At 44.6% G+C, this 21,193-nt stretch overlaps 1 protein-coding gene across 2 annotated transcripts in view; it reads left to right on the top strand.

The window, feature by feature from the left end:
* The first annotated feature begins 13,898 nt into the window (after window positions 1–13,898).
* Window positions 13,899–21,193, top strand: part of PARP4 (poly(ADP-ribose) polymerase family member 4) — a 96,142-nt gene continuing 88,847 nt past the window's right edge. For both annotated transcript variants that reach the window (XM_055139998.1, XM_055139995.1), the window contains exon 1: window positions 13,899–14,238. The gene's annotated coding sequence lies outside the window, so the exon portion shown is untranslated. The remainder of the gene's footprint in view (window positions 14,239–21,193) is intronic.

Here is a 21,193-nt window from a genome sequence, read left to right as displayed (position 1 = left end):
TTCACTCTTCTCTTTACCTTGATTACATTCCATATTTCAACACAAAACTCACTATTGTTGGAGTTTCAACACAGACTCACTATTTTTGTTGGAATTTATCCCCCAAGAATACAGCCCTATTGCACAAGGCAATGTTTGATATTGAGTTTTCCACTGATGAGAATGGAGAGATAAAATTTTAAATTACAGAAGGTTTACAATTTCTGTATTTTAGTAATTAAATCCAGGGAGATTAAAGTTGGAAATTGAATCATTTCCCTTCCTGGAGCAGCATGGAGCAAAAGCTTAGTTCACAGTCTGGATACATGGTTGCAAGCACTCTCTGGAACCCCAAGTCTTAAAGCTGCCTCTGGTTCCTGCTCGTTCGGCATTCCCGCGGCTGTGCAGAGGCATGTCCACCTGGGTCGAATCTCGACCGGAGCCCAAGCTCCGGCCCCAGCCCAAGCCTGCCTCTCCCTGGGTTTAACTACTAAAATACAGAAATCCTAAACTGCGCAGCCGTGTGATTTCATATCTCTTCATTCTCATGAATGGAAAACTAATTATCAAATGCTTCCTTGTTTAGTAGGGCTGTACTTTTGGGGGGTAAACTACAACAATATGAGTTGTATGTTGAAACTCCAACAACAATAGTGAGTTTTGTGTTGAAATATGGAATGTAATCAAGGTAAAGAGAAAATGAAGTGAAATTTGTCAGTTATGCAGGCGGGGGTGGAGGGGTGGGGCATGGGAGGTATACTGGGGTTTTTTGGTGGTGGAATATGGGCACTGGTGAAAAGAGAGGTGTTTGAGCATTGTATACTGAGACATAAGCCTGAGAACTTTGTAACTTTCCACATGGCGATTCAATAAAATAAGTTTTTTAAAAAATAAATAAATAAAAAATAAAAATAATTTTAAAAATTAAAATTAAATTTAAAAAAAACTCTTAGGAACAATAAATCAATACATAAAGGTAGCAGGCTGCACAACTGAAGTTCCCTGTACTTCCAGAAGCCCAGAAGTACACCAACCACCATGCCCAACCAACCACTTCTGATACCATCTAAGTTAATCTACCAGCCTTGCTTCTAAGACTAATAAATAAATCTATAAAGAGATCAACTAGGGTCTGGAGCAATAGCACAGCTGGTAGGGCATTTGCCTTGCATGTGGCCAACCCAGGTTTGATTCCCAGCATCTCATATGATCCCTTGAGCACCGCCAGGAGTGATTCCTGAGTGCAAAGCCAGGAGTAATGCCTGTGCATCGCCAGGTGTGACCCAAAAAGCAAAATAAATAAATAAATAAAGAGATCAACTAGCCATGGAAAATTTTCTTGGATACCTTCTCAGATTGAGATATCCAGGGCACCCCCAGGTTTCAGGGGGTGGGGGTGGGGAGGTAAGCCCAGGGCCGGCACAGAGAAGCTGCTTCCCTCACATTGCAAAATTGCCACCATGCCTCTGATTGGACTCCATTGTCTCAGGACTAGACATCACCCAGGAATTAACCTGCTGAAAATTTGGGTACATAGGTCTTTGGAACTGAAATATCCAGGCTTTCTCAGGTTCAGGATGGGTTACCTCCCTCCACCTCCCTGTACTTCTAGAAGCCCAGGCAGTTACATCCACACCCAATTAAAAAAATGTTTATGTGTGTGAGTGTTTTGGGGTCATACCTGGCAATGCTCAGGAGTTGCTCCTGGCTCTGCACTCAGGAATTAGTCCTGGCAGTGCTCGGGGAACTATATAGGATGCTAGGGATTGAACCTGGTTCAGCCGCATGCAAGGTAAATGCCCTGCCCACTGTACTATCACTCTGGCCCCCCAGTTAAAACTTTAACTCCAGCTGTGTCTGGACTTCCTGGAGTGCACGGCCACTTTCACAGCCATGTGATATCTCCAAACTCTACAACAGTGAAAATCCAGTAGCAGCACTCCAGATCAGATGGGATGTAACATAGAAGGCAACCAATCTTCACTAAACAGTAACACAGAAGGCTTAACCTGTAACAACATCTTGGTAATTCCTTGTACAAGGACTTAAGGTCTCCATGGTGAGACGTGGGAATTTACAATAATTTTCTTCTAAGGAAATATTTTTTGATCATTCCATTAGCAATTTGTTGATAACAAAATCAGATAAATTATTGTGGGTCTGTTAGGGAGGCAGACTTGAAGGGTGGTTGGGAAAATTTGGAGACAAAACTGGAGGGAAGGTGATAATGATGGTGGTATTGGTATTGGAATTTGAATGCCTATAATAAATAATCATGGTCAAGTTGCAAACCATAGTTATATAAAATATAGAGGGAAACATTTACATAAACAGGTCTTACCTATTTCATATAAACTCCAAAATATATTAGCACATAAGTTATTTAAAAATTTAATTGGGGGGGCTGGAGCAATAGCACAGCGGGTAGGGCGTTTGCCTTGCATGTGGCCGACCCGGGTTCAATTCCCAGCATCCCATACGGTCCCCTGAGCTCCGCTAGAGGTGATTCCTGAGTTAAGATCCAGGAGTAAGCCCTGTGCATCGCCCTGTGACCCAAAAAGAAAAAAAATTTAATTAGGGGCCGGAGCAATAGTACAGTGGGTAGGGTGTTTGACTTGCATGCGTCCAACCTGGGTTCAATCCCTGGCATCCCATATGGTCTACCCAGCACCGCCAGGAGTAATTCCTGAGTGCATGAGCTAGGAGTAACTCCTGTGCATCGCTGGGTGTGACACCCCCCAAAAAATAATTAATAAATAAATAAAAATAAAAATTTAATTAATGACAGGTGAGGAATTATTAGATCCAAATATAAAAATGAAATTTAATGCAATAGATTTTTAGATTCTAGAGTTCCAGAGTTGAAAACTTACTTATGTAAATGAAAAGAAATATTTTATTATGTTGTGTTAAAGGGTTTTATTTTCTTTGTTTACATAAGTTTAAATATGTAGCAATCACAAATTGACTCTCACCGATTAATTTTCTGATCATTCTATTTACCATTTCTGTTTTTTTTTCTATTTGCCATTTCTTTAAGTTTCACTGGAACAAGCATCTTCACTGTCATCACTGTTATCCGTTGCTCACCTATTTGCTCGAGAGGGCACCAGAAACGTCTCCATTATGAGACTTCTTGTTACCATTTTTGGCATACCAAATATCCCATGAGTAGCTTGCCAGGCTCTGCTGTGTGGGCGAGATACTCTCGGTAGCTTGCCAGGCTCTCCGAGAGAATACGGAAAAATCGAACCCAAGTCAGCCATGTGCAAGGCCCTCCCCGCAGTGCTATCACTCCAGCCTGGTGTTTTTAATAAAAATAATTTTAAAAAAATTTTCTTTTGCTTTTTTTAAATTTTGGGTCACACCCGGCAATGCTCAGGGCTTACTCCTGGCTCTGCACTCAGGAATTACTTCTGATGGTACTCGGGGGACCATATGGGACACTGGGAATTGAACCCAGGTCGGCCATGTGCAAGGCAAACACCCTAACCGCTGTGCTATCTCTCCAGCCCCCAATTTTTTTTAATTTGTGCTATTTCCATATGAAAATAATGAGCTAAAAAAAAAGAAAGAAAATTACAACCCCTTGCAAAATAGTGTTTAGGAACATCAAATACCTAGTAATCAACTTAACAAATGAAATGAAAGGCTTTTATAGTTAAAATTTTAATCACTACTGAAAGAAATATTTTTCAGGAAAAAATATTCCCTGTTCAATTATGGATTGGAAAAATCAACATTGTTGAAATGACCTTTCTACCCGAAGCATTATGCACATTCAGAACAATCCCTATTAAGTTTCCAATGATGTTCCTCAGGGACCTAAAACAAACTACTGAAATTTGATTGGAACCATTAAACTTCCCGAATTGCCAAAGTAATGATTAGAAAAAAAGATGGGAGATACTGCATTTTTTTTTTTTTTGCTTTTTGGGTCACACCCGGCGATGCACAGGGGTCACTCCTGGCTCATGCACTCAGGAATCACCCCTGGCAGTGCTCAGGGGACCATATGGGATGCTGGGATTCGAACCCGGGTCGGCCACGTGCAAGGCAAACGCCCTACCCGCTGTGCTATCGCTCCAGCCCCGATACTGCATTTTCTGACTCTGAATTCTTTTACAAAGTTATAAATGATACTGGAATAAAGATAGACTTGAAGATCAGTGAAATAGAATTGAGGCTGCTGAGATAAATCTTTGTATTTATGGTTAATTAATCTATAACTAAAAACCTAAGTACCTTAAGAGACGTCAGAAAAGTCTCTACAAAAGTGGTGTTGAGAAAACTGGATAGCTACCTTTTTTAAAAAAAGGAAACAAACCAAAAAACACGGGGTTGGAGCAACAGTACAGCAGGTAGGGCATTTGCCTTACACTTGGCTGTCCCAGGTTAAATCCCCAGCATATCATACAGTCCCCGGAGTACCACCTGGAGTAATTTTTGAGTGCAGAGTCAGGAGTAACCTCTGAGCATTATTTGGTGTGACCCAAATAGAAAGAAAAAAAAAACACTTGATCTATATCTTACACCATTTGTAAAAGTAAATTGATAGTGGATTAAAGACCTTGAGATTAGGCCAGAATCCATAAACTACATTAAGAAAAACATAGGCCGCACTCTCCAGGAAATAAATCTCAGAGGTGTTTTCAATGAGCTGACTACAGAAGCCAAGACAACCAAAAACAAAGAAATGGGATGACATCAAATTAAAAGTATTTGCATGACATGGGCTGGAGCAATAGCACAGCGGGTAGGGTATTTGCCTTGCACGGGGCCAACCCAGGTTCGAATCCCAGCATCCCATATGGTCCCCTGAGCACCACCAGGGGTAATTCCTAAGTGCAGAGCGAGGAGTATTCCCTGTGCATCGCTGGGTGTGACCCAAAAAGCAAAAAAAAAAAAAAAAAAAAAAAGAAAGAAAGAAAGAAAGAAAGTATTTGCATGGCAAAAGAAACTCAAGCTAAAATAGAAAGAACCCTACTGAATGGGAGAAAAATTTTGCACACAATATATCAGATAAAGAACTCACAAAGATAAAGCATTCACAAAGCTCAACTATAGAAAAATAGAAAAAACAACTCCATCCACAAAACAGGGAAAGAACATGAACAAATGCTCATGAACAAATGCTCATGAACATATGAAAAAATGCTCATCATCATTTATTATTAGAGAAATGCAAGTCAGAATAACAATGAAATATCATCTCACACTAGTGAGAATGCTAAAGACTAGAAACAGTCTTTAAAAGACTGGAAACAGTCAATGCTGTCAGGGCTGTGGCAGAAAAGGAACCCTCATTCACTGCTAGTGAAAATGCTATTGCTCTAGCTCCTTTGCTCACGTTTTTCAGGAATGCCACCTTCCCTTGCAGAATTTCAGGAGTGGGTGAATAGTGAAGCAAAACAATATTATTTTGAGAAATTTAGAGAGAGGAAAGTAGTGAAAGAGGGAAAAAGAAAGGGGAGAGACGTGTTCAAGAGAGAACAAGAGCGCTTTTGGACCCTGCCTCGGAGAGAGCATGATGGAAGAGCCCAAGGAAGCACCCTTGGACTCCAAGCAGCCCACTGAACTAATTCCGGCACGCGATCGGAGACCCCACAGCGGGCTGAAACAGTGGGAACCGGGCATCCCAATTCTTTTAACCTCTCTCTCTCAACTCTTCCTCCCGAGCACAGCGCAGGGGCCGAGGCTTTCTGAGCGCAAAATGGAGACGCCGAGCCTCTCTCTAGGTTTCTCCATCTTATGAGCACCATAAAAGGGTAAAAGTTTGTAGTGATGTTATTTCTGGTTGTACTTTCCCTGGACTTTATACAGAAACCCAAAACTGCTCGGCCGCACTAGCGGCCGCGCGACCTAATGTCATCTTAGCATCAGCAATATGTAATGGTTCCATTTTAATGGGTCGGACTTTTGTGGGAGATCCTAACAAGAATAGTAAGTCTGTTGCTGAAATATTGAAGGCAATCAAAGTGGTAGCCATCTCTCTAGACTGAACTAAGCTATATCCCCACACCGGCTGAGAAGAAATATCCTTCTTTCTCGGGAAGAAATGCGGCGTGGTGTCAAACATAGTGTGATGTCCATTAAGCAAACAGACCTGGTGGCGTGGGAATGGGATATAAGGGGAAAAATTATGTACATGGAACAGTGGGATGCTGGTGGAATCTTGAGCCGGAGCCGATACCAGCGCAAGACCTTCGGTTCCAGAAACTGCTTGCAGACACTCTACTAGTCTATCAACTAAGCCAGAGCCCCACGCCTGCTGATGACGGGAAATAACCATCCTTTTCGGTTTTCGTTTTTTATTTCCCTTGTCAGGCAGCGTGGCGATTACTAAACAGGCGTGAACTCGGTGGCGCGGGGCAAGGGGGAAAAAGAAAAGTTATGTAACAAACAGCGGGACTTAATATCTCTATATTCTTAGCAGTGGAGAACTATCAAATGCCTCCTTGGCAATAGGACTGTCTTTTTCTTTTTTGGGGGAAACCCCAACAACGGTAGTGAGTTGTGTGTTGAAACATGGAATGTAATCGAGATAAGGCGTAAACGAAGTGAAACATCACTTACAAGGGTGGGGACTGGGGAGGTGAGGGGGCGGCAGGTATACTGGGGGGGTTGGTGATGGAAGATGGGCACTGGTGAAGGGAAGGGTGTTTGAGTATTGTATAACTGACATAATCCTGAGAACTATGTAACCCTCCACATGGTGATTCAATAAAATTAAAAAAAAAAAAAAAAAAAAGAGAGCGAGAACAAGAGCACCTCCAGAAGGAAAAAAGCCATTAGTACACATCTCAGATTGAGGCTGGGCAAATCTCCAGATGTAGATTGTCCCACTTGCCTTCACAGAGATGGTCTCATAGTAGGGATTCACCCAAATATTCCACCTGGGACTTTGTTGTTAGGATGTAGCCAAAGGGAAGAGATCTCTGATAGGCTCTTTCATGATCTTCTGGGAGCTTCTCCTTTCCTAAGGCGATCTCCTTTTCTCTGGCTGGTGCCTCAGTTTCTCTGGTTGCTTGATGTCTTCATGCCTTCAAGCTACTTCAGGACTGGTGACTTGATAACTTTAAATCGTATCTTGCTATTATTTTTTGTGAAAACTCCTTTGGTCCCTCCCTGTCCATTTGCCTGTAGCATTCAGTATCTGAGACTTTTTTTTCTTTCTCATTACTTTGCCTTCAATGAATCTTGAGTCTTTACCTCGCTGAAATGGCATATATATTTCTTCAAAATTTTCTTATTATTTAGACAATGTGATGTATAAAGTTGTTGACAATTTTAGTTTCAGATATGCAATGGTCCCAACTTCAATCTCACCACTGCCAGTGACTGTATCCCAGTACCAATGGCCCCAGTTTCCTACTTGTCCCCTGGACAGACACATTTTTAAGTTAATTTTTGTAGTTTTAGTCCCAGCTTATAGTAGTGTTAGGTCTAGTGATTCAGAAGTTTAGAGGGGTAGGAGAGATAGTGAGTAGGTGAGGCGTTTGCCTTACACCAGGTCTGTGGGAAATCATTCCATAAATGCACCCCCTAAGATATGGGCAGCATCCTGGGTAAAGAAAGCTCAAAGAAAGTTCAGGCCTAAGCAGAAAAGTCCTGCTAGGAAAGTTCAAGCTTAATCAAGAACCATCCTGCTAGAGAGAGCACAGGTCTGAGTGGAAAACATTCTGCTAGAGAAAGTACCAGCAGAATTATAGGGGCAGCAAAACAAACAGCTTGGCAGGGAGACTCCTGCCAGCTAGAGCAAATGTTTCCACAGTCTCAAGGCTTTTCCACCCTGTGTCTCTGATGCCAAGCTGAGCCAACAGTTTATCCTTTGTTCTCTGTACAAACTAATGACTAATGGTGTACATGGCAAGAGGGTGGAGGGAGGGGCTGGAGCGATAGCACAGCAGGTAGGGTGTTTGCCTTGCATGTGGCCGACCTGGGTTTGACTCCCAGCATCTCATACTGTCCCCTTAGCACCACTAGGAGTAATTCCTGAGGGCAGAGTCAGGAGTAACCCTGTGCATCACCAGGTGTGACCCAAAAAGCAAAAAAAGAAAAAAAGAGGGTGGAGGGAAAGGCAGACCGCACTTGATTCAAAGGCCCAGGAGCCCTTTGTTCCAAAATGCTGAGATTTCTTGCTCCCGCACAAGCCACTGTGTTTCCTTCTTTCTTTGCAACCTGACTATTTCTTCTGAACAGAATCAAAGGTGACAGCTGGTTTTATTGTAGTGCTCCTCCACATCAGCTGACCCAGATTCAATTACTGGCCTGCCAGGAAGTGATCTCTGAGCACAAATCCTGGTTATTTTATGAGATGCTGTGGCAGATGTATTTTTTACATACATAGTTAGGGACACTACCATAGCCTTAAAACTCTAAAAATCTTCATTTTTTTAAATTAGTGGATCACCGGGAGGTATAATTACAGAGTTATAAACTTTTGTGCTTGCGTTCCAGTCACACACAATGATCGAGCACCTATCCCTCCACCAGTACCCATTCTCCACCACCAATAATCCCAGTATCCCTCCCACCACCCCCACCCTATCCTCCCCTTGAGCCCCCCACCCCTGGCTCTGTGGCAGGGCATTCCCTTTTGTTCTCTCTCTCCTTCTGGGTGTTGTAATTTGCAATTGTATTGAGTGGCCATCATGTTTGGTCTATAGTCTACTTTCAGTACATATCTCCCATCGTGAGCGGGTCCTCAGAACACTCTTTACCTGGTGTTTCCTTCTCTATCTGAGCTGTCCTCTCCCTCAGCATGTGAGGCCAGCTTCTAAACCATGGAGCTAACCTCCTGGTATTTATTTCTACTATTTTTGGGTATTAGTCTCCCAATCTGTTATTTTATATTCCACATTTGAACACTCTGAAAATCTTTTAAAAATTATCTTTGAGAGAGAGAACAGATTTATTAGCAATATGATACTTAATACATATACATATATATATATATAAAACTTGTTTACAGTCTCAACTTTTCCAAAACTGTAACCTTTAACTTGGTCATAGGTGATGGCCAGAGAGATAGTATAAGGGTTAAGGTGGTTGAGTTTCATCTGGCCAGTGTTGGAAGCAACCCTCCGAACCTGGAGGAACCGGTACAGAGTCAAGAATAGTCAGCAAGGATGAGTGTGGCCCAGCAAGCAAACAAAATCCCTTCGATTTTGCATAGCTCTTCTGTTCAGAAGGATATAGATAGACCTCTGAGATATTTTTAGTGATTTGACTTTATTTTTGGCAAAGACAACCAAAAAATAAGAAAGTGAAATGAGATCAAACTAAAAAATTTTTGGACTAAAATGAAAAGATAGACTTTTAAGTTGGAGAAAATATTTATGCACCATAACCAGAAAAAGGGCTATTCCAAGATCTATAAATCTATACTTGTGTTCTCCTCCATGTGTCTTATTGATTCTGACCTAATCCTGAGGTCTATTTGGGGAAAGGGCCACATATAGCAGTGCTCAGGGCTTACTCCTTGCTCTGTACTGAGGGATCACTCCTGGCAGTGCTAGGGAACCATATGGAGTTTTGAGAATCATACCCTGCTTGTCTGTCATCTAAAAGCTATTCACTCGAGTCACCCTGAATAGGATTGGCAGAACGCTAGACGAAGGACAACCATGCAAGCAAGGCAGGTTCCGAAAAGGATATGACTAACCATATCCATATCGTGACCAAGCTTATTGAAGTTCCACAGGAGTTCAAGATGCCGCTCTGTCTAACGTTAATCGATTTAAAGAAGGCCTTTGATTCTGCTGAGACTGAAGCAGTCATTGAAGCCCTAGCCAAACAGGGCATTCAAACTTTATACATCAAGATCCTCCATGAGCTGTATTACGGATTCACCACCAGGATCTCACCATTCTACAAGGAAGTGATCATTGACATAAAGAGGGGTTCTGGGTGACACCATTTCACCGAAACTCTTCAGTGCCACCCTTGAGAACATCATGTGACGACTGGAATGGGAAGGGAGTGAAGATAGACAGTTGGCAACTACACCACCTCCACTTTACTGATGATATCATTCTAATAACACCAAACATTAGCCAAGTGGCATGAATGCTGCCCGACTTTGACCGTGAGTGTGGAAAGGTCGGACTGCAGCTGTATCTCACAAAGACAATGTTCATAGAAACGGACTAGTTCCTGACGTTCCATTTGCTCTCCATGGAACTAAAATCTCTGAATGCAGCAGTTATGTGTACCTGATCGAGAACTCAACATGATGAACGACCTGGCACCTGAGCTGCGCAGGAGGAAGAGAGCAGCGTGGAATGCCTTCAACAGTGTCAAATAAGTGGTTAAGAGGATGAGAACCTCTGGCTCTGGGCACATCTTTTCAACTCTACCATTCTTCCTACACTAACATATGCCTCAGAGACCTGGGCCCTATGAAAACAGGATGAGAACGCTATTTGGGTATCCCAAAGAGGAATCGGAAGAGCTATGATTGGAATATCATGTTTCACTCAAGTGAGAGAAGGAATCCGGTGTTCTGACCTCCATTGACAATCGAGAATCAGGGACGCTGCCTCATTTGCCAAGGTATCGAAAATCAGATGGGCTAGACACGTAATGTGATTTGGAGACGACTGCTGGACTAGAACTGTTACCGACTGGATTCCACGGGACATCAAAAGAATGCCTGGCATTCACCTACAAGATGGTTAGACTTCTTCGTCAAGTCCCTGAATGAACGGTTTGAAGCTCTTCATGTTCCTGGATCGAGAAGACACCATTTGGCTACACTAGCATGTGACAGGGACAAATGAAGATGTTACTGGTGCCCGCTTGAGCAAATCAATGAGCAACAGGATGACAGTGATACAAGTGACACAAGTGAAACTCTGGTTGATCTGCCACATGAAAGGCAAATATCCAACCCACTGCACGCACTATCACTCTGGTGCCTTATCCTAAGGTCATTAAGGACATCCTGAGGTCACCATTTTGCATGATGTGAGATATGAGTCAAATTTCTTTTTTCCTTCTTGCATGTAGGAATACAATTTTCCCAACATCCATCTATTTAAAAGGTTTCTCGTCCTACTTCATGTATGCAGCTCCTTGGTCATAAATTAATTGCCCATATATCTGAAAGCTAATCCCGGGTTTTGAATTACATTCTGTTGGTCTGAGAGTCTATTGTTATTCCAGTACAAACCATTTTAATTGCTATAGATTAATTGTTTTATTTAGTTCTTGAATTGTTGTTGTTGAAGCCTACGGCAGAGCCTGGCAAGCTACCCGTGGCATATTCGATATGCCAAACAGTAACAACAAATCTCACAATGGAGACATTACTGGTGCCCGCTCGAGCAAATCGATGAACAATGGGACGACAGTGCTACAGTGCTACTATTTAGTTCTTGGACCACATCTGGCTCTGCTCAGGTCTTACTCCTAGCTCTGCACTCAGGAATCACTCCTCGTGGGATTCAAGGGACAAATGAGTTGCAGAGGATCAAACGAGGTGGGTGGAATGCAAGGCAAATACTTTCCCTACTGTACTCTCTCCAGACTTCTCTTCCTCTTCTTCTTCTCCTCTTCTTCCTTTTCCTTTTCCTTCTCTTCCTCCTTCTTCTTTCTCTTTTTCCTCCTCCTCTCCTCCTCCTCTTCCTTCTTCTTCCTTCTTCTTCTTCTTTTTTTTTTTTTTGGGGGGAGCGACACCTGGCAGTACTCAGGGCTTATTTCTGGCTCTGCTCTTCTCAGGAATCATTCCTGGAAGGCTGAAGGGACCATTTGGGATGCTGGAGATCTAACCCAGGCTATCCATTGTACAACTAACCTGGGATGCTGGAGATCTAACCCTATGTGTTGTACTATTGCTCCAGTCCTTTAGCCCTTTTGTTTTTTTGTTTTGCTTTTTTAAAAATTGCTATAGCCTTATAGTATGATTTTTTATTAAGTTTTTATTTTATTGAATTACCGTGAAAAAAATTACAAAGCTTTCAGGTTTAAGTCTCAAGCATATACTGATTAAACCCTCATCCCTTCACCAGTGCATATGTTCCACCACCGAGAACCCCAATATACCCCCTCCCCATCCCCCACCTAAGTAGCTAATGATCTTCCCTTTATTCTCTCTATACTTTGAATACATTCAATATTTCAATAGAGAACTCACTATTATTGTTTGGAATTTTCCCCCAACAATCAGGCATGCTGAAAAGGCATCATTTAATAATTTCTTTGCATTGCTGAGAGTGAAGACTCTGAGTTCGTGTGTGGTTTTTGGTTTCTGAAATTTTAGCTCAGTTCAATCTAGATGCATAGCTGCAAGAAGCCGCTCTGGGTGACAAAATGGGTTAGAAGACCTCTTGATCAAAGTCTTTAGGAACAGAGGGTCTGTTTCTCGAGCCGCGGCTCTGGATCATATCTCCTTATGGTATGATTTAAAACCAGGGAATGTTATACTGTCCATCTTCTTTTTTTTCTTTTTAGGTCACACCCGGCAATGCACAGGGGTTACTCCTGGCTCTGCACTCAGGAATTACCCCTGGTGCTGCTCAGGGGACCATATAGGATGCTGGGAATTGAACCCGGGTCGGCCGCGTGCAAGGCAAACGCCCTACCCGCTGTGCTATCGCTCCAGCCCACTGTCCATCTTCTTTTCCCTCAGAAATGCTTTGTCCATTTGGGAAGTTTTATGACTACCTACAATTTTTTATAGCATTTGTTCTAAATTCTTGAACAATGTCATCAATATTTTGATGAAAATTGCACTAAATCTGTATAATGCTTTGGGTAGGATCTTCATTTTAACAATGCTAATTCTTCCAATCCATGAACATGGACTAATTTTTTTATTTCCTGGTGTCCTCTTTTATTCTTTCATATTAACTTACAGTTTTTGATGTACAAGTTTTTCACATCCTTTGTTGATTCACCTGTTACCAGGGAAATGCAACTAGAACAAAGAGATATCATCTCACACCAGTAAGGCACAGATCAGAAAGACTCTAAACAACCAGTGTTGGTGGGGATGTGTGGAAAAAGTAACCACTCACTGTCGGTAGAAATGTTTGCTTTAACCTCTATGAAAAACAGTATGGAACTTCTTTATAAAAAATGGAAGTTTGGAGGCAGCAAAGGGAAGTCAGACACTCACTCTGTATGTAGCTGGTGCTACAGCAGTATCGCTTATGGTACCCTGTGCACAGCCAGGGGTTGCTCCTGAGCTCAGAGCCAGGAGGGCCAGGTCCTCAGTACCTTCTGCTGTGGCCCAGCCCCCACCCAAAAAAGTAAAAGTAGAGCTTTTATATGATCCAGTGATCATATAAAACTTCTTGATATCTCTCCCAAGGACACAAAATGTATACACATGAATTCGAAAAGCTATGGGCACACCAATGTTCATTTCAGTGCCAAGTACAATAACCAAGATATGGAAACACCCCACATATCCAGACAGAAGGACGATAACGAGGGTGTGGTACGGGTACGCAGTGGTGTGCCACTTGATTCTAAAATGAGACTCTGCTGTTCCTTGGCTGGCACTTGAGGGAATGAATCCTGGCTGATCTGACTCACCTATGGCAAACAGAAACGCACAGCGGGGACTAGGCGGTATACAAAGTGACGAAGCCTTGGCCTTTGCTTTCAGAACTGGATTTGCCCCGAAGTGGGCGGTGGGGGGTGGAGGAGGCGATGGACTGGCCCTGGTCCAGGGGCCGCGCGCAGTGACACCCCACCCCGCACGTTAGCGCTCTGGGTGCCCAGACTCGAGGGAAACGTGACGGCTTGTGTTTCACTCGGAGGCTTTCGCGGTTAAATCGCTAAGCCTCTTCGGCTCGCCCGAGAGGCGCCGCGTCCCGGCGGCGGGCACCGCCTGCGTCCGAGCCCGCCCCGACTCCCCGCCCTGACTCCCCGCCCTCCCCCCCGCGCAGCCCGGCAGGAGCCCCGAAGCCCCGGCCTGCGGCGGACTCCCGTTGGGACCCGCGCCCCCGCCCGGCTGCGCCCAGTGTGCGGTTCCGGCGTGGCCGTGGATGCCGGGGCTGGCGGGCAGAGCCGGTTCCGCCCAGCACAAGGGTCGGCCCGGAATCCGGAAGCGCGGGGAAGGGAGACGGGTTCCAGGCTCGGAAGGCGCCGCCCCGGAGTGCTTCCTGGAGGACCGTCACCCGCAGCGCCCAGAGCCGAGACTGTCACCCGCAGCGCCCAGAGCCGAGACCGTCACCCGCAGCGCCCAGATCCGGGACCGTCACCCGCAGCGCCGGCAGCTGTTCGGGCGGCCGCGTCGCCTGCCAGGTGCGTGGGCACCTTGGGGCCCAGACCGTCGCGACTAAGCCTGTCCCCGCCCAGGGGCGCGTCCTGCGGGAGCCACAGCTCCGGGTGCCAGGGGCCTTGCGGACCTCGGCAAGGTCTCGCCCGGGCCCGGGAGAGAGGGCGCAGGGTCCTGGGAGAGGGAGAGCAGGGGCCCGGGAGAAGGGGAGCAGGGTCCCAGGAGTCGCGCCCACACCCCGAGGTCCCCCGCGCCACCGCACACTGGGTAGACGAGCAGGTTGCAGAGGCCTCGATTGTTTCTTGCTTCTAAGATGCCAAAAACCGGGGCGTCGTCCCAAAGTGAAATCGTTTTATTGAGGAATTCGGACAGTGGGGAGAGGAGAGCCTGTCTGCCTCCTGGAAATCGGGTTTCGAAGGGAGTTTTGCACACACACACACACTCACACACGGACGCATACATGCACGCGCGCACACACGAATACACACGCATATACACGCACGCATACACACGCACACACAGGCGCACACATGTAAACACATGCACATACACACACACGCGCACATACACGCGTACACACGAATACGCATGCATATACACGCACACACACGCGCACACATGCTTTGGTGACTACCCTGGGACTGAAACCCCGACATAACAGGGAACTCGGTGTAAAGGTGGCGAGTCACGGGGATCAGGGGTTCTGGTGACTCACCGCCTTCGGCTCTGGGCTAGGCGCTGCCAGCCCTGCCTGAGGGGAGGAACCCGGCGTGGCGGCGGGGCGTCCCGGGGCACAGGAGTCCGGGCAGGTGCGGGGTGCAGGGTGTGGGGTGCGGAGTGCAGGTGCGCGGTGTGGGGTGCGGGGTGCGGGCTTCCGGGTGCGGGGAGCCTGCCCAGAGCATGTGGCCCCGCCCGAGCTCAGGGGCGCCGTGGAGTGGCCGCCGCGGACCGAGTGGGGTTCCGGGCCGGCCGGGCCCTGAAGCGCCCGTGGCGTGGCGGGCTCGAACCCAGGCCGCGTGAGGGCCCCAGGCCTGCCGAGCATTGTCTGCTAGGGCCATCGGGGCAGGCGCACGCCCCAGAGTCAAGGGTCGCGGGTCTCGGGGCTGCCCAGGCCACAGCTGACTCCGGGGACGCGGGGGACCCCGGGAGGCACCCTCTCCCAGAACGTTTGTATCCAACCCACTTAACACCGGGTGTTGGGGATGAGATTGGTCAGAAGGGGGTCGGAAAGATGAACAGGAGACCCAGATGCTAGTGTGGAGTCCCTGAGTATCAGGCGTGAACCTTAAGTACCCCCAAATAGAAACAGAACAATTGTTGGACAGAAAATGTACCAGTCAACTTATTATTTTGGTTTAGGGGTGTACCGAGGTCCATGGGGTTGGTGTGCAAGGCACGTCTCTTACCCCCCTCCCCTGTGCCTCCCTCTCTCCCTTTATCGCTTCCTCTCCCTGTCCCCCCACTTCTCTCTCTTTTTTCTGGCATCTTTGTTAGACAAATTTGTGCGCGCGCGCGCGCGTGCGCGCGCGCGCACACACACACACACACACACACACACACACACACACACACACACACACACACACACACACACACACACTCTCTGAAGCCTAAAAACTGCCCTGAAAAAATTCCACCTCTTGGGGCTGGAGAGATAGCACAGCAGGTAGGGCGTTTGCCTTGCACCCGGCCTGCCTGGGTTTGATTCCCAGCATCCCATATGGTTCCCTGAGCACCACCAGGAGTAATTCCTGAGTGCAAACCAGGAGTAACCCCTGTGCATCGTCCGGTGTGACTCAAAAAGAAAAAAAAAAATTCCACCTCTCACCATCTATTTGGCCCCAAATATATCTACAGATATTTGACTTGAGGGCCACAGCAGTGGTGCAGCACTGTTTCCTTGTAGGGAGTTTGCCATGCAAGTTGCCTACCCAGATTTAATCCCCCACCCCGACCCATCTGATCCTCCCAGCCCCCACCAAGGACTGATCTCTGAGTGTAGAGGCAGGAGTAACCCCTGAGCACCGCTGGGTGTGACCCCAAAACAAAACAACAACAAAAACTCATTTTACTTGAAGTGTATTTATAATAATAACCAAATATTTAATGACTTGGGGAAAAGTTAAATAACGCAAAACTTATATAGTTACTCAGATATATTAAAGGATAATAAGTGACATTGGGAAAGTTGAAACTTAGATAAGAGAGACCGCCTATAAAATTAAAAATGGAATATTGCATAATTCTCTTTTAGAAAAATAGTTCATTAAAGATAATATAAGAAAGTAACTGATACCAAATTATTAATAGCAGGGTTGTTTCTGGATGTTGACTTAAAGGCCATGTGCAGACCATGGCCAGAAATAACCCCTGAGTAACTCTGAGTGTGGTCAAAAGCAGACCAGAACACACATAAACAACTTTCTTGGTATGATTTTCTTGCCTTTAATTTTACCCATTTCAATTGTACAACTGAATGATTGATTTATTATAGATAAATGAACTAAGTTGTGTACCACTATAAGAATCTTGAAGATTTTTATCTTTTTTTTTTTTGAAGATTTTTATCACTGTAGCTGTTGCTTAAATTTCTTCAGAATGGTTGATTTACTTTGGGGGAGAGAGAGGCTATTTTTAGAAAGATCAAATAATATTTTTAATGTGTTAGAAAATCTAATAATGTATCAGGATATTTAAGCAAAACTAAAAAATAATATAATTTAAGCTAAAACTGAAAAGTAATCTAATTTATGAAGAATAAAAATTACATAGACACAGGGGCCAGAGAAATGTACAGGGGTAAGACCTTGCACATGATCAACTCCCGGCAAAGCCTGGCAAGCTACCTGTGACTTATTTGATATGCCAAAAACAGTAGCAACAGTATACTCTTTGTGTTCCTGGAGTGAGCAGACACCATTGGGCTACGCCAGCACTCAACAGGGACAAATGAAGACGTTACTGGCGCCCACTCGAGCAAATCGGTGAGCAACGGGATTACAGTGACAGTGATGAACAACTTGGGTTTTGTTGGTCACTGGTAACCCATGTGATCTATGAGCACTGCCAGAGGTGATTCCTGAGCACAGAGCACCGGGTGTGGCTCAAAAACAATCCCCCATCTCCCCACTCCCCATCACCACCCCAGTTACATTGACAGTATTGTTAAGGACTTTGTTACTTTTTTTTTTTTTTTTTGCTTTTTTGGGTCACACCCGGCGATGCTCAGGGGTTACTCCTGGCTCTGCATTCAGGAATTACCCCTGGCCGTGCTCAGGGGATCATATGGGATGCTGGGAATTGAACTTGGGTTGGCCGCATGCAAGTCAAACGCCCTACCCGCTGTGCTATCGCTCCAGCCCCATTTGTTACAATTTTTAAGACTGATGATGGAACTGCAAATAAAGATATAAAGGTGCAAACAAAGATATAAAGAACACAGCATCACTGTTGTGTTCCAGATACCAAAATTTAAAAGTAATTAAATTTTCCCAACAAAAAAAGGAATAGATCATTTATAGTTACTGTAAGGATGGAAAATTTTCTGTATTCGGGCAAGTGCCTTAATCCCTGTAATATCACTACAGCCCGGGAACTAAATGGTTGCCATAGCATCAGGTATGTCATCAAAATTTCTTTCTGATAATGACTCTCATTTCTGACAAGAGCCCTAATATAAATTCTTCTGGGTGATGAAGGGAGATGTAAAACTTTGCCTCTGAAGTCACTTGGTTCTTACCTGACTTCACCTTAAAGGACTTTTTTTCTGAACCCCTTCACCTCTGTGAAAAATGTTTTTCAGGAATGCTTAAGGATAAAATGGTGAAATAAAATGTAAGATAGCTATTGTGAGTATAGAATGATTTAAAGTTTGACAGTATAGTGCATTACAATATACATGTGCTAGGAATAAAATCCTAGGACAGGGCTGGAAGTGCGTTCCAGTGCTTTCCAGCGGGTAAAGCACTTGCCTTGCAAGGCTGTGGGTTCTATTCCTGGCACCCCGTAGAGTCCCCCAGCCCTCTCCATGAGTAAGCCCTGAGCACTGCCAGGTATAGCCACTGCCCCCATCTCCCCCAAAAGAAAAAGAAAGCTAGAATAAAAAGGAAAACAAAACAAAAGATTAATGTAATTTTTAGAATTTGAGTTTTGTTGATAAGATACAGTTCTAGATTTTTTAGAATTCTAAGTAGAAACTACTTTTTTGGGGGGGAAGGGGGGTGGTTCACACCCTGCAATGCTTACTCCTGACTCTGCACTCAGAAATCACTCCTGATAAGGCTTAGAGAACCATAGGGGTGTCAGGGATTGAACTCTGGTGAGCCCATGCAAGGCAAGCACCTGCTTTTGTTTTGTTTTGTTTTTAACTTCAAAGATTAAGAGCAAGATAGACTAATTTAAATACCATGGTGAATACCCTTCACAAAGTCATTATCACTCCCAGATAGAAGCAAATGCTAAATAACCATTTGAATATAAAGTACAATCAACAGGGGCTGGAGTGATAGCACAGCGGGTAGGGCATTTGCCTTGCACGCGGCCAACCCAGGTTCGAATCCCAGCATCCCATATGGTCCCCCGAGCACCGCCAGGAGTAATTCCTGAGTGCATGAGCCAGGAGTGACCCCTGTGCATTGCTGGGTGTGACCCAAAAAGCAATAAATAAATAAATAAATAAATGAACAAACAAACAAACAAATAAATAAATAAAGTACAATCAACAAAAAGTGTTAACATTATGGAGGGCACAGTTAAATCAAGAAACTTCATTAACTAGACCTCATAAGAAAAAAATGGGAACCCCTCTTTGTTGGTCAGATTCTACTACAAATTGGCTTTTTGTTTACACATGTGGGTTGGAGAAAAGAGAAGGGCTCTAGGGAGAAGGAACAGTATGTGCCAGGCGGCAGGGAACGTGCCTGTTTGGGGAAGGGATTGGAGGGGAGATTGGGACACACCAGGCTGTATGGTGTAGGGGATTGAACCAGGGTGCGCCACGTGCATGGCAAGTGCATTACCTTTGTATTTCATTTCCAGTCCAAAATGTATTGTTGTTTTGTTTGCTTGTTGACAACCTGAAGGAAAAGCCAGTGTGGCAAAGGCAAAAGGGAGGGAAGTGCAAGATGAGGCCGGTGAAAGGGACCAGGCCATGAGTCATGATGAGAAATTTGAACTTTAGAGGCTGGAGAGATAATACAGGGCTTAGGATATTGCCTTGTGTGCAGCCAGCCTGCTTTGCTACCTTGAACTGCATCTGGTCCCCTGAGCCCTCCCAGGAGTGATTCATGAGCACAGAGCCAGAAGTAAGCCCTGAGCACTGCTGGAAATGGCTCAAATATTCTCCACCTCCCCAAAAGAGGGGAAATTCAAATTTAATTACAAATGCCATTCCCCCTTTATTTATTGAGGCACTGTGATTTACAGTACTGTAGATGATAATTTTAAACATACATTATTCCAAAATGACACCACTGTTAGTGCCGCATCCCTACACCAGTGTCCTAGGAATCCCTCTCTCTGTTTCCCCAGGGAAAAATCAGTTCTGTGACTAACTCTAATATATTGCCTTTGCCATTTGTTGCGCCTTTACTATGTTTCTTGGGGCTGGAGCAATAGCACAGCAGGTAGGGTGTTTGCCTTGTACGCGGCCGACCCGGGTTCGATTCCCAGCATCCCATATGGTCCCCTGAGCACCGCCAGGAGTAATTCCTGAGTTCTAAGCCAGGAGTAACCCCTGTGCATCGCTGGGTGTGACCCAAAAAGAAAAAAAAAAGAAGAAAAACTATGTTTCTTTATATCTAACTTCTGAGAGGGATTGTTCTGTCAGCCCCTCTTCTTCTAACTGACTTAACTCAGCATGATACCTTCTGGTTCCATCACGTAGCAGCAAATTGCAAAATTTTCTTATAGCTGCATGATATTCCATTTGGTGTATTTGCCTTAGTTTCTTTTTTTTTTCCTTTTGGGTCACACCCAGTGATGCACAGGGGTTACTTCTGGCTCATACACTCAGGAATTACTGCTGACAGTGCTGGGGGACCATATGGAATGCTGGGAATCAGCCTGGGTCGGCTGTGTGCAAGGCAAATACGCTACCCACTGTGCTATTGATCCAGCCCCTATTTACCTTAGTTTCTTGATCCATCCATCCATAGTTGACATTGGGGTTGTTTCCATCTCTTGTATATTATAATAAATCTATAATGAACATATGTATGTGAATATATATGTGTGCATATATCCTTTTGAGTAAGTGTTTTTGTTTGAGATGCCAAAGTATGGTTATCTCTGGTTCATATGAGAGTTGATTCTATTCTACCTTTTGTTTGTTTGCTTTTTTGCCATACCTGGCAGAGCTCAGGGTGTACTCCTGAATCTAAGCTCAGGGCATACTCCTGGAAGTACTTGGGGGACTGTGTGTGGTGCAGGGGATTGAGCTGGGCCCAACACTGTCCAAGGCAAGTGCCACACCTACTGTACTATCTTTCTAGCTCCTTTATTCTTAGGTTTTCAAAAATTTTCATGTTGCTTCTCATAGGGATTAAACCAGAGACCATTCCCACCAACTGTGGATGAAGGTTCCCTCTCCCCCTGCCAACATTGGCAGTTTCCAGACTTTTTGGTATATGCAATTCTCACTTGTTTTTATTTGCATTTGCACCTAATAAATGACCATGACTACTACTAGTTTTAATATGCCTACTAGCATGTGGATGTCTTATTTGGGGATATCTCTGTTCATCTACTTTTCCCAATTTTGGGTAGAATTGTTGGAATTTTTTCTCAGTTTGGGTATTTAAAAAAATTATTAAGTTTTAGTCACCATGAAATTACAAAGTTATTTATGATTGGATTTTAGGCATATAATGTTCCAACACCAATCCCTTCACCAGTGTCTGTCAATACCCTTGGTTTATTAGATTTTATTTTTTTAATTTTGCTGTTGAGCTTTGATATCCATAGATCTTGGATATTAGCCCT

Source organism: Sorex araneus, chromosome 1 (assembly GCF_027595985.1).
Source record: "Sorex araneus isolate mSorAra2 chromosome 1, mSorAra2.pri, whole genome shotgun sequence".
Lineage (NCBI taxonomy): Eukaryota > Metazoa > Chordata > Mammalia > Eulipotyphla > Soricidae > Sorex > Sorex araneus.
The sequence above is the reverse complement of the archived record's forward strand: the minus strand, read 5'-3'. Positions and strand labels throughout refer to the sequence as shown.